The sequence below is a fragment of the Ascaphus truei genome, chromosome 15 (assembly GCF_040206685.1).
Source record: "Ascaphus truei isolate aAscTru1 chromosome 15, aAscTru1.hap1, whole genome shotgun sequence".
In the NCBI taxonomy this organism is placed as follows: Eukaryota; Metazoa; Chordata; class Amphibia; order Anura; family Ascaphidae; genus Ascaphus; species Ascaphus truei.
In genome coordinates, this window is record NC_134497.1 from 39,686,156 (window position 1) to 39,698,655 (window position 12,500).

The window sequence follows — 12,500 nt, forward strand, 5'->3', positions numbered from 1 at the left end:
GTGTGAGTACGGGCCGGCGCAGTGTGAGCACGGGCCGGCGCAGTGTGAGTACGGGCCGGCGCAGTGTGAGCACGGGCCGGGGCAGCTACACCCCTCCCTCCCTCCCTTATATACATCACATCAGTGAGTTACCCGCATGTTCTCCGGATCAGCATGCGCATTGTCTCCCTGTGCTGTGGTCTGGAGACTTAGCTGACGGGGATCTGCAATGCAATACTACTCTGGGCTTCACATTGGTGGTGGGAATAGTGAGAATCAGTTGAGCCCACACTTGTTCATATTAACCCTTTCCGGAGTCACGGGATTGTTACATCATATACCTACTGTAAGTCCCTTGTCTTTGTGGTCTGCACCTGAACATTCATCTGCCTCTTCTCCTACTACATAGCAGTCGAATTATCGTGTGTGTGTGTGTGTGTGTGTGTGTGTGTTTTTTTTATATATATATTGTACCATTGTTTTTTTATCTTTTGCAATGTATCAATACATCAGGGAATTTGCTTGCCCTGTTTTAATAAAATTGTTTTACATTTGGTACCTCCATATATATTTGTGCTCCTTCCTTTTTTTTAATATATATATATATAGTTTGACAAATCACCCAAAAATCTACTCGCCCAACCAAAAAATCTACTCTCCACCTAGTCCCGCCCCCAACTCTAGTCCCGACCCCGCTTTAAAATAAAATATATAAATAAAATACATTTAATAAATTCCTAGTCAGAACAACATTCGTTTTTGACATAAATGTATTTATTGTATTACATTATACTACAATGTGTGTGTGTGTGTGTGTGTGTGTGTGTGTGTGTCTGTTGGATCTAGAAATAAAAGCCAGATGTGAATGACTAGTTTCCTCAACCCCTTAACCAGTGTCTGGATGCCCACGCTTAACAATATCTAAAGCAGCAATCCCGCCTGGGATCTTACCTGATCCGCAGTCCCTCAATGTCCAGATACCTTAATTCCCGCAACCTTATACATTGGAGGGGAGGTGTTCCTTACCTGTCTTCTGGGTTAGGGGGGGGGTTCTGATGTTTCCTGTGTGAAGCTTGAGTCAGATCTGGAAGAAAGCAGTATAAGTTATTTCGGTGTAGTATAGGGCAGTTAAGATATACAGGGTAAATAAGATGTCCAGATCGTGGGAGAGAGACAGAGTGTGGGAGAGAGACAGAGTGTGGGAGAGAGACAGAGTGTGGGAGAGAGACAGACAGACAGAGTGTGGGAGAGAGACAGACAGACAGAGTGTGGGAGAGAGACAGACAGACAGAGTGTGGGAGAGAGACAGACAGACAGAGTGTGGGAGAGAGACAGACAGACAGAGTGTGGGAGAGAGACAGACAGACAGAGTGTGGGAGAGAGACAGACAGACAGAGTGTGGGAGAGAGACAGACAGACAGAGTGTGGGAGAGAGACAGACAGACAGAGTGTGGGAGAGAGACAGACAGACAGAGTGTGGGAGAGAGACAGACAGAGTGTGGGAGAGAGACAGACAGACAGAGTGTGGGAGAGAGACAGACAGACAGAGTGTGGGAGAGAGACAGACAGACAGAGTGTGGGAGAGAGACAGACAGACAGAGTGTGGGAGAGAGACAGACAGACAGAGTGTGGGAGAGAGACAGACAGACAGAGTGTGGGAGAGAGACAGACAGACAGAGTGTGGGAGAGAGACAGACAGACAGAGTGTGGGAGAGAGACAGACAGACAGAGTGTGGGAGAGAGACAGACAGACAGAGTGTGGGAGAGAGACAGACAGACAGAGTGTGGGAGAGAGACAGACAGACAGAGTGGGGAGACAGACAGACAGACAGAGTGGGGAGACAGACAGACAGACAGAGTGGGGAGACAGACAGACAGACAGAGTGGGGAGACAGACAGACAGACAGAGTGGGGAGACAGACAGACAGACAGAGTGGGCAGACAGACAGACAGACAGAGTGGGGAGACAGACAGACAGACAGACAGACAGAGTGGGGAGACAGACAGACAGACAGAGTGGGGAGACAGACAGACAGACAGAGTGGGGAGACAGACAGACAGACAGAGTGGGGAGACAGACAGACAGACAGAGTGGGGAGACAGACAGACAGACAGAGTGGGGAGACAGACAGACAGACAGAGTGGGGAGACAGACAGACAGACAGAGTGGGGAGACAGACAGACAGACAGAGTGGGGAGACAGACAGACAGACAGAGTGGGGAGACAGACAGACAGACAGTGGGGAGACAGACAGACAGACAGACAGTGGGGAGACAGACAGACAGACAGACAGAGTGGGGAGACAGACAGACAGACAGACAGAGTGGGGAGACAGACAGACAGACAGAGTGGGGAGACAGACAGAGAGGAGATAGGGGGGGGCTGACTGATGGGGGGGGGATGGGTGAGGAGATGGTGACTTTGACTGACTAGGTGGGGGGGGGGGTGACTGGGGGATACCTCTGGTGTCCTACACACTTTCCCATATACACACACACTCTCCCATATACACACACACTCTCCCATATACACACACTCTCCCATATACACACACACTCCCATAGACACACACACTCCCATAGACACACACACTCCCATATACACACACACTCCCATAGACACACACACACTCCCATATACATACACACACTCCCATATACATACACACACACACTCCCATATACACACACACACTCCCATATACACACACACACACACTCCCATATACACACACACACACACACTCCCATATACACACACACTCACTCCCATATACACACACACTCACTCCCATATACACACACACTCACTCCCATATACACACACTCACTCCCATATACACTCACTCTCCCATATACACACACTCTCCCATATACACACACACTCTCCCATATACACACACTCTCCCATATACACACACTCTCCCATATACACACACTCTCCCATATACACACACACTCCCATAGACACACACACTCCCATAGACACACACACTCCCATAGACACACACACTCCCATATACATATACACACACTCCCATATACATATACACACACTCCCATATACATACACACACACACACACACACACACACACACACTCCCATATACACTCACTCCCATATACACACACACTCCCATATACACACACACTCACTCCCATATACACTCACTCCCATATACACACACTCCCATATACACACACTCCCATATACACACACTCCCATATACACACACTCCCATATACACACACTCCCATATACACACACTCACTCCCATACACACACTCACTCCCATACACACACTCACTCCCACACACACACTCACTCCCATATACACACACTCACTCCCATACACACACTCACTCCCATACACACACTCACTCCCATATACACACACTCACATATACACACACAACACACTCACTCACTCCCATATACACACACACACTCACTCCCATATACACACACACACACACACACACACACACTCCCATATACACACACACTCACTCCCATACACACACACTCACTCCCATATACACACACACTCACTCCCATACACACACACTCACTCCCATATACACACACACTCACTCCCATAAACACACACACTCACTTCCATAAACACACACACTCACTCCCATAAACACACACACTCCCATAAACACACACACTCACTCCCATAAACACACACACACACACTCACTCCCATATACACACACTCACTCCCATATACACACACACACTCCCATATACACACACACTCACTCCCATATACACACACACTCACTCCCATATACACACACACTCACTCCCATATACACACACACTCACTCCCATATACACACACTCACACCCATATACACACACACTCACTCACTCCCATATACACACACACTCACTCCCATATACACACACACTCACTCCCATATATACACACACTCACTCCCATATACACACACACTCACTCCCATATATACACACACACTCACTCACTCCCATATACACACACACTCACTCCCATATACACAGTTTTTTTTTTTTTTTTTTTTTCAGCGCAAGCAGCGAAATTTAAAAAAAACAAACACGTGTGCTGCTTGGGCCAATATTTACTCGCCCGGAGGTTAAATCCACTCGCCTCGGGCGTGTAAATTTATATGATTGTCGAACACTGTGTGTGTGTGTGTGTGTGTGTGTGTGTGTGTGTGTGTGTGTATACCATAGTACTGAGTTAAGTTATGGTGAGTAAAAAAAGTGACAAAAACCCTCCACAGGAAAGCAAATATGCAAATACAACTGTATGCTCATCATTTTTTACTCACCATAACTTAACTCAGTATTATGGTATAGCCTATCCCATAGCCTCTTATGCATATCCAGTTAAAATCAACCCCACACTGATGAGACCCATCAAGGTCGAAACAGCTGTCTGTGGGTGGTTTTCTGAGTATGCACCTTAACCCTGGCTGTGCTCAAAGCTGTGACCATGCAGCAAGCTTACGCCTATAGGGAACCATGTTAAAAATGGTTTTTGAGGCAAAAAGTGACACTGTGTGCTCATTTGCATGTCATTTCCCAGAATCCCTTGCTGCAGTGGAAGTGCTGTATGCTGGGTGATAATGGGGAAAGGCGGGGTTGCAGACCTGCCTAAGACATGCAGATGAGCATACAGTTGTATTTGCATATTTGCTTTCCTGTGGAGGGTTTTTGTCACTTTTTTTACTCACCATAACTTAACTCAGTATTATGGTATATACACACACACACACACACACACACACACACACACACACACACACACATTTTAAATGCAATCCTGTTCATTTTGGAACATAATTATTTTTTATTTGGAGATGATTACTATCTTCAGATCTGTGGAACGGCTATGGGCACCCGCTTTGCCCCCAGCTATGCAAACCTAAACATGGGCCTATGGGAGGACACTCATGTGTGGGGTAATGCTAGGCTGGGGGCGGGCTTGGTGTACTATGGCCGTTTCATAGACGACCTGATTTTCATCTGGGACGGTGAACAGGAGGCATTGAGTGAGATTCTAACAGCATTTAATGACAATCAGATGGATTTGAGGTTTACTTTTGATATAAATAAATACAATATTAATTTTTTGGATTTGGAATTAATGGTGAACAACAAGAATGAAATTGTAACAAAAACATTTTTCAAAAAAGTGTCCACAAATGCATACCTACATTTCAACAGCAACCATTACCATAAATGGTTGGAGAACGTCCCCAGGGGCCAATTTCTCAGAATCAGGAGGAATTGTTCTCTTGATTCGGACTACTTGGCCCAGGGGGACGCTCTTGTAAAAAAGTTTGTGGACAAAGGTTACAATCACCATAAGGTCCTAGAAACTTTTAAACAAGTGGGCCAACTGGATAGACAAGAACTTTTAGATCAGTCAAAAGGCAATATAATATCCAGAAATAGAAAGAGGCAGATAAGGGACAAGAATGAGATCTGTATCCCACAATTTATAACACAATTCAACTGTGCTTCACAAAAAATTAAAAATATATTAAACAAACACTGGGGAATTTTGCTTAATGACCCAATCATAGGCAAAAATCTACCACCCAAAATACCGGTGATATTTCAGAAAGCCAGAAATATAAAATCAATCGTGGCACCCAGTAGACTGAAAAAATTCAGAAATGCTGTACAAACAAATAAGAACGTAAAAAATGGTAATTTCCTGTACAATCGCTCAAGATGCCTTACATGCAAACACTTAAAGAAGACTGAGAGTGTCACATCCCACTCTAATGGATCAGTACATCAAATAAAAGGCCATATCAACTGTCTGTCCACTCACATTGTATATGCCATTACATGCCCCTGTGGGCTTCAGTATATTGGTAGAACCAAAAGGGCCCTATGTATACGATTCCTGGAACATCGACGTAATATAATTCATGGGTTAAAAACACATAGTTTATCCAGACATTACGAATTGAAGCACAATAAAGATCCGTCCTCATTAGTAATCATGGGGGTTGAGGCCATCAATTCTACACTTCTGAGTGGAGACAGGCATAAATTGCTTAATCTTAGAGAAACATACTGGATCTACGAATTGAATACACTGAGTCCAGAAGGCCTGAATGATTGTATTGATGTTAGCACAGTCATCTAAATCCACTTCTGTCTATATTTTGAGATGGATTTTTCTCCTGTTTTCTTTTTGCTCCCTATCACTATAGGATGGGTAATGTTACATGTCTGGTGACCACGGAGGTCTGGGTTGAACATGTTCACATGTTCCCTTCGTGATCGCCAGACATAGGTTATTATTAATAGTAATTCACCCATTTTGGTGTTAATTATTTATGACAGCACTCAACCATTTTGTTTGAGGGTTCATATCATTGGTAGCACACATCAAATAAATTAACACATCAAATAAATCAATCACACACACAAATAGCATAGTACCGTACTAGGGCACATCTATTATAGTTTGTTATTTCAGCATAATTTGGATCATGTATTCACATCTATATTTATATTTAATCACTTATCACGTATACATAGATTTCTTTTTTCACCTTCACAATTCTCAAACCCCCTTTCCTTCCCCTCCCCCCCTCTCTCCCCTTCCCTCTTTCCATCACACCGAGGAGTGTTGGGAGACAAGCTGAACCATGCAAATTTGCTGGGCTGACTATTCAAGTGACCTAGGATACATGTCCGGTCTAAACTTCCAAAAATATATTTCACAAATGCTGCTCTCTTCCACGCTGGTTCTATTTTATAGTTCATATTGTAATCATACTAATAGATACTTTCAGCTCCAATTTATGGGATACCTATCAATATTCATAGTCACATACACAAATCTCTCAAATTATTCTACAATAATAAGAGTAGAATCATCCATAAGGGATTATGGTTTCAATCTTTATCCATAATAATACTAAAGAAAAATATAAATAATACATTAAGGTATAAGTCATTCAATTGTATAGAGAATATTATACTCTTCCTTATTCATCAATTGATCCACCCTCCTCAAGCCCCACTTATTTTGTGTTAAATAACATCCATCTCTTCTGTTTACCAATAGATTCATTGGGGTATTTAGGATATCTGTAGATATACCCTTATAGTATGTTTAATTAAAACAGATAAGAATATTGACTAAAATTTGGTTTTAACACTTGAAATGTATAACTGTTGCTAATATCATTTATATGAATGTGTTGGCAATTACAGTATATCCTTTTGATATCTTTAGATATACCCTTGTAGTCCGCACAACAACAAAAAAATAGACAAGGACATCAACTACAAGTTGGTTTTAATAATTTTATAGTATTACTGTCATTCATTTATTTTTATATACATCACTGTGTGCTGGCAAGTATTCAATAATGTAGATGCAATATTGGTTGTTCACGTGTGTACATAATTTGTTCTACTTACAATTTAGATTGCCAACACACTGTTTTTTGCCTATTAACTAATCAAGCTAATTGGACTCGGGGGGTATATAGTATGAGACACCACACACCCAGAGTCCATCCCCTGAAGAAGTCAGTCAATCTGATGAAACGCGTAGGGAAGGTGTGCAGTGGACTTTCCAACGCTTGCTATTGAACTGCTGAGAATCTGTACCGGTCCGGTATCTTGGACGATTCCCGTGACGTCATCCGCTGGTCCGCGGCATCTACCGTCCCCGGTGGGAACTAAAGATCATCTGGTGGTGTGTACCGGGTGAGAGACGATCGTGGAGCGCCTGATACGTCAGTTCCTGCAGGCAGTGAACAACGGAGGCAGCATTCTGTTCCAGTGGAGTCACGGAGGGACTACAGCAGCAAAGCAGCGTTTCCTGGTCCTAGGAGCATGAGTATTACTCATACAATGCTTTTAAATGTTTTATGTTTGTGAGTTCATTTTTATTGAGATTTTTGGGAATTAAATATATCGATTTTTGCACAGTAATGCACTAGGATTTGGCGCTTTTTTTCTTATATATCTCTATATATGTATGTGTGTATGTATATATATTGTGACAAACGGCTTACTCCGGGGCTCCGTCGTTTGTCCGGGACTGTTTAGAACACGGTCTTTTAGGGTAGGTTAAATGATGAGGCGTCACGTACTGTTCCTTTAAACAGGCTATGCCTGGTTTATTCAGTCCCAGGCACTGAGACTGCCACAGTGCATACAACAGAAAACAGATCAAAAACAAAAGCTGCTCACCTGAGCGATAACTTAACTTAGATATCCCTGACTCAGGGTTGGAAGTGGCTTTTCCACTTCCAACATCAAAACACGGTACTTTTGCAGTCTTACACAAATGAACAGAAAGATTGAACCTGTTTGGGGAAGAGGCTTCTCCCCTCTGTAGTTCAGCAGCCTTCCAGCCTCCTGGCTCTTGTGGGGAGACCAGAGCAAACAGGAAATCAGTCTTTCATACCTGATTCCTAATTAGCATGACAGGTGACAGAAATCAGGCAGCAGACAAACTCTGGTCTGGATCTCTCATCCCTCAGTTCCAGCTCTTGCCAAACTGTGGGATGGAGTGTATGTATTATAAGGCTGCACTCCCAGGCCAAACAGGATAGAAACTGTCTAGTATCCTGGGAGCCCTATATACGGAATTTATTACCATCCCCTGGTTTCTGTCACATATCCTCCCCCCCAGCTCAGACCTCGAGGGATGAGCGACCATGGATATTAGGGAGTGCATCCTTGACAACCCGTCAGCATTGCCATGTTTGTGCCCTGACCTGTGTTCCACAGAAAATTTAAAGGGTTGTAGGCTTAGGAACCACCTGGTCACTCTAGCATTCTTTTCCCTGTTTTGACACATCCAGGTAAGGGGTGCATGATCTGTGACCAACCGGAATTTTCTCCCCAACAGGTAGTATTTGAGCGTCTCTACAGCCCACTTTATTGCGAGACACTCTTTCTCTACTATGGAGTAATTTTTCTCCTGGGGATTTAGTTTCCTACTTAAATAAAGGATGGGGTGCTCCTCACCTTGAGACTCCTGGGAGAGTACCGCCCCCAGCCCTACCTCAGATGCGTCGGTTTGGACTACGAACTCTTTGGAGAAGTCAGGTGTGACCAACACTGGTTGGGCACAGAGAGCTTCTTTCAGGCTTCTAAAGGCCTGTTCGGTTTCGGGGGACCACTTTACCATTAGCGGTCCTCTTGCTTTTGTGAGGTCAGTTAGTGGGGTTGCCTTAGTTGCAAAATTGGGAATAAACCTTCTATAGTACCCAATTAACCCCAAAAAGGTCCTTACTTGTTTTTTTGTAACTGGCCTTGGCCAATTTTGTATCGCCTCCACTTTGAGTGTTTGGGGTTTGAGTAAACCTCTGCCAATAGAATATCCCAGATACTTGGCCTCCTCCAGACCAATAGTGCATTTAGCGGGGTTAGCAGTTAGTCCAGCAGACCGGACTGCGTCAAGCACAGCTTGGACCTTTGGAAGGTGGGATTGCCAATCTTCACTATGGATTACCACATCATCCAGGTAGGCGGCAGCATACCGAGCATGTGGTTTTAAAATTTTATCCATCATTCTTTGGAATGTGGCGGGAGCTCCATGTAAGCCAAAAGGCAACACCTTATACTGAAAGAGGCCGTCTGGGGTTGAGAAGGCTGTCTTTTCTTTTGCCCTTTCTGTGAGGGGAACCTGCCAGTACCCTTTTGTTAGGTCTAGGGTTGTGAGATATCGGGCTTTGCCCAGTCTCTCTACAAGTTCATCTACCCTAGGCATAGGATAAGTATCAAATTTTGACACCGCGTTTAGTTTCCGGTAGTCATTACAAAACCTTGTTGTACCATCTGGCTTTGGGACTAAGACTATAGGGCTGTTCCACCCACTTTGGGATTCCTCAATTACACCTAGTTTTAGCATTTTTTTAACCTCTAAACTTATAGCCTTTCTTTTGGCCTCTGGGATTCGGTACGGTTTAAGGTTAACTCGGACCCCCGGTTCAGAGACTAGGTCATGTTCAATTACGCTAGTTCTACCTGGCCGTATAGAGAAGATTTCTTTGTTTCTTTTCACTAAATTCTGAACCTCTCGTTTCTGATGAACAGACAGGGTTTCAGCTATGCTAACCTCTGGGTCAGTTTCTTGATTCTCTGACGGACCTGGGGGTACTAGGGTTAACAAGACTTCTCTATCTTTCCAGGGCTTGAGTAGGTTTATATGGTAAATTTGCTCAGGTTTCCTCCTACCTGGCTGTCTTACCTTATAATTTACTTCTCCCACTCTTTCCAAGACCTCATATAGCCCATGCCATTTAGCAAGGAATTTACTCTCCACGGTGGGAACCAGAACTAGTACCCTATCACCTGGAGAAAAAATTCTGACCCTAGCACCCTTATTATATGTATTCCTCTGTGCTTCTTGAGCTTTCTCCATGTGTTCCCTCACTATGGGTAGGACTGCAGCAATGCGGTCCTGCATCTGGGCAACATGCTCTATTACACTTCTGTAAGGGGTAACCTCGTGTTCCCAAGTCTCTTTGGCTATATCCAGTAAGCCCCTTGGGTGTCGGCCATACAATAGTTCAAACGGGGAGAAGCCAGTGGATGATTGGGGAACTTCCCTAATGGCAAATAACAGGTACGGTAACAAACAATCCCAGTTTTTCCCATCTTTATCAACCGCCCGCCGTAACATGCTCTTTAAGGTTTTATTGAACCTTTCCACTAAACCATCTGTTTGTGGATGATAGACTGAGGTTCTGAGATGCTTGATTTTTAGGAGTTTACATAGCTCTTTCGTTACTTGGGACATAAATGGTGTTCCCTGGTCAGATAGAATCTCTTTAGGAATCCCGACCCGGGAAAACAGAACTACTAACTCTTTTGCTATGTTTTTAGCTGAGGTGCTACGTAGGGGAACTGCCTCCGGATATCGGGTGGCATAATCTAATATTACCAATATATGCTGATGTCCCCTAGCAGACTTTATTAGGGGTCCTACTAGATCCATAGCAATCCGGTCAAATGGTACCTCTATTATGGGAAGGGGTACCAATGGGCTGCGGTACGCCTTGAACGGGGCGGTGATCTGACATTCTGGGCATGAGGAACAATAATTCGTAATTTCTGCCAGAACCCCAGGCCAATAGAAGCTTCGAAGAACCTTTTCTTTTGTCTTTTCCACCCCTAGGTGTCCCCCCAATGGATGACTATGTGCGAGGTGTAATACTACGTTACGGAATGTCCGTGGTACCAACAATTGTTTAGTTGTAACTGATTTCCTTTTATCAACCCGATATACTAGGTCGTTCTCTACCTCGAAGTAGGGGTAAGCAAGTGACTTATCTGGTTGGCCAGGAGTACTATTCTGGTCCCGTATATTTACCCTTGCTACCGCTAATGTGGGGTCCTCCCACTGGGCCTTCTTAAAACTCCCAGGACTGACCTCTATGTCAGCGAGGGTCTTATCCGGTTCTGGGGTGGTAAGTGTCTGCTCAACATCTTGATTTGGGGTATTCCCTACCAAAGTAGTGATGGGGAAGGGAATTTTACAGCACTCCTCCTTTTCCCCCTTCTTATTTGGGCCCTCGTCAACCTCCATTTCTGAAAAAGGGAAAGGATTTGTTTCTTCTAATACTTCATTATGGTCCGCTATTGAACTCTGGGCGCTATTCTGAGCGGGGGACCACATTTTTAGAAAATGGGGAAAGTCGGTCCCTATTAACACATCATGTGCCAGTTTGGGTACAATACCCACCTTGAAATCTAAAGAACCAAACTCTGTTTCAAAAAAAACATCAACAGTGGAATATTCATGATTATCCCCATGTATACAACAAATTGCCACTCTTTGTGAACTGTTTCCCTGTTTCTTCTTAATGGGCAAGAGGTATTCGGACACTAGTGTGACCATGCTCCCAGAGTCAAGAAGTGCCCGAACCCTCTTACCATTAACCTTTACAAATGCCCACAGATGGTTATTCAAGGGGTCCTCTGGGCTAGGGCCCATACATTGGGACAACAGCGAATAAGGTTCCACGCTGTTGCATTGCATGGGCTCATCATTTAGTGGGCAGATTTTTGCTGTGTGGCCCCTCTCATGACAATTTACACATTTAGGTACATAGTCTGTGTCCCACTTAGAGCCTTTTCCCGGCTCCCCATGTTGGCTATTGCCCTTAGTGTGCGAACCACTGTTGCTGGTGCTGCGTGAAGGTGGTCGCCGCTCTTCAGCGCCCCTTAACCCCGGTACCCTTTTACCGTCTCTGGAAGAGTCCTGGAACCTCGGGTAGTGGGGTTGCTCCACGACTGTGGGTTGCGGGTGCTCTTCTGCTGCATTGTACCTTTCTACGAGGGCCACAAGCTCATCCGCATTGTGGGGGTCACTCCGACTGACCCAACGGCGTAAGGCAGAGGGAAGTTTCCTCAAGAACTGGTCCATGACCAACCGTTCCACGATGTGGCTGGCTGAGTTGATCTCGGGTTGTAGCCACTTCCGGGCGAGGTGGATGAGGTCATACATCTGGCTTCGGGTGGCTTTATCCA

General features: G+C 44.5%; 2 protein-coding genes across 2 annotated transcripts in view; both read left to right on the forward strand.

Annotated features, from left to right (window-relative positions):
• LOC142466832 (uncharacterized) overlaps positions 1 to 12,500 on the forward strand; it is a 164,717-nt gene that overhangs the window by 513 nt on the left and 151,704 nt on the right. The window lies entirely within an intron of this gene.
• Positions 87 to 12,500, forward strand: part of LOC142466833 (uncharacterized) — a 29,162-nt gene continuing 16,748 nt past the window's right edge. The window contains exon 1 of the mRNA XM_075572331.1: positions 87 to 325. The gene's annotated coding sequence lies outside the window, so the exon portion shown is untranslated. The remainder of the gene's footprint in view (positions 326 to 12,500) is intronic.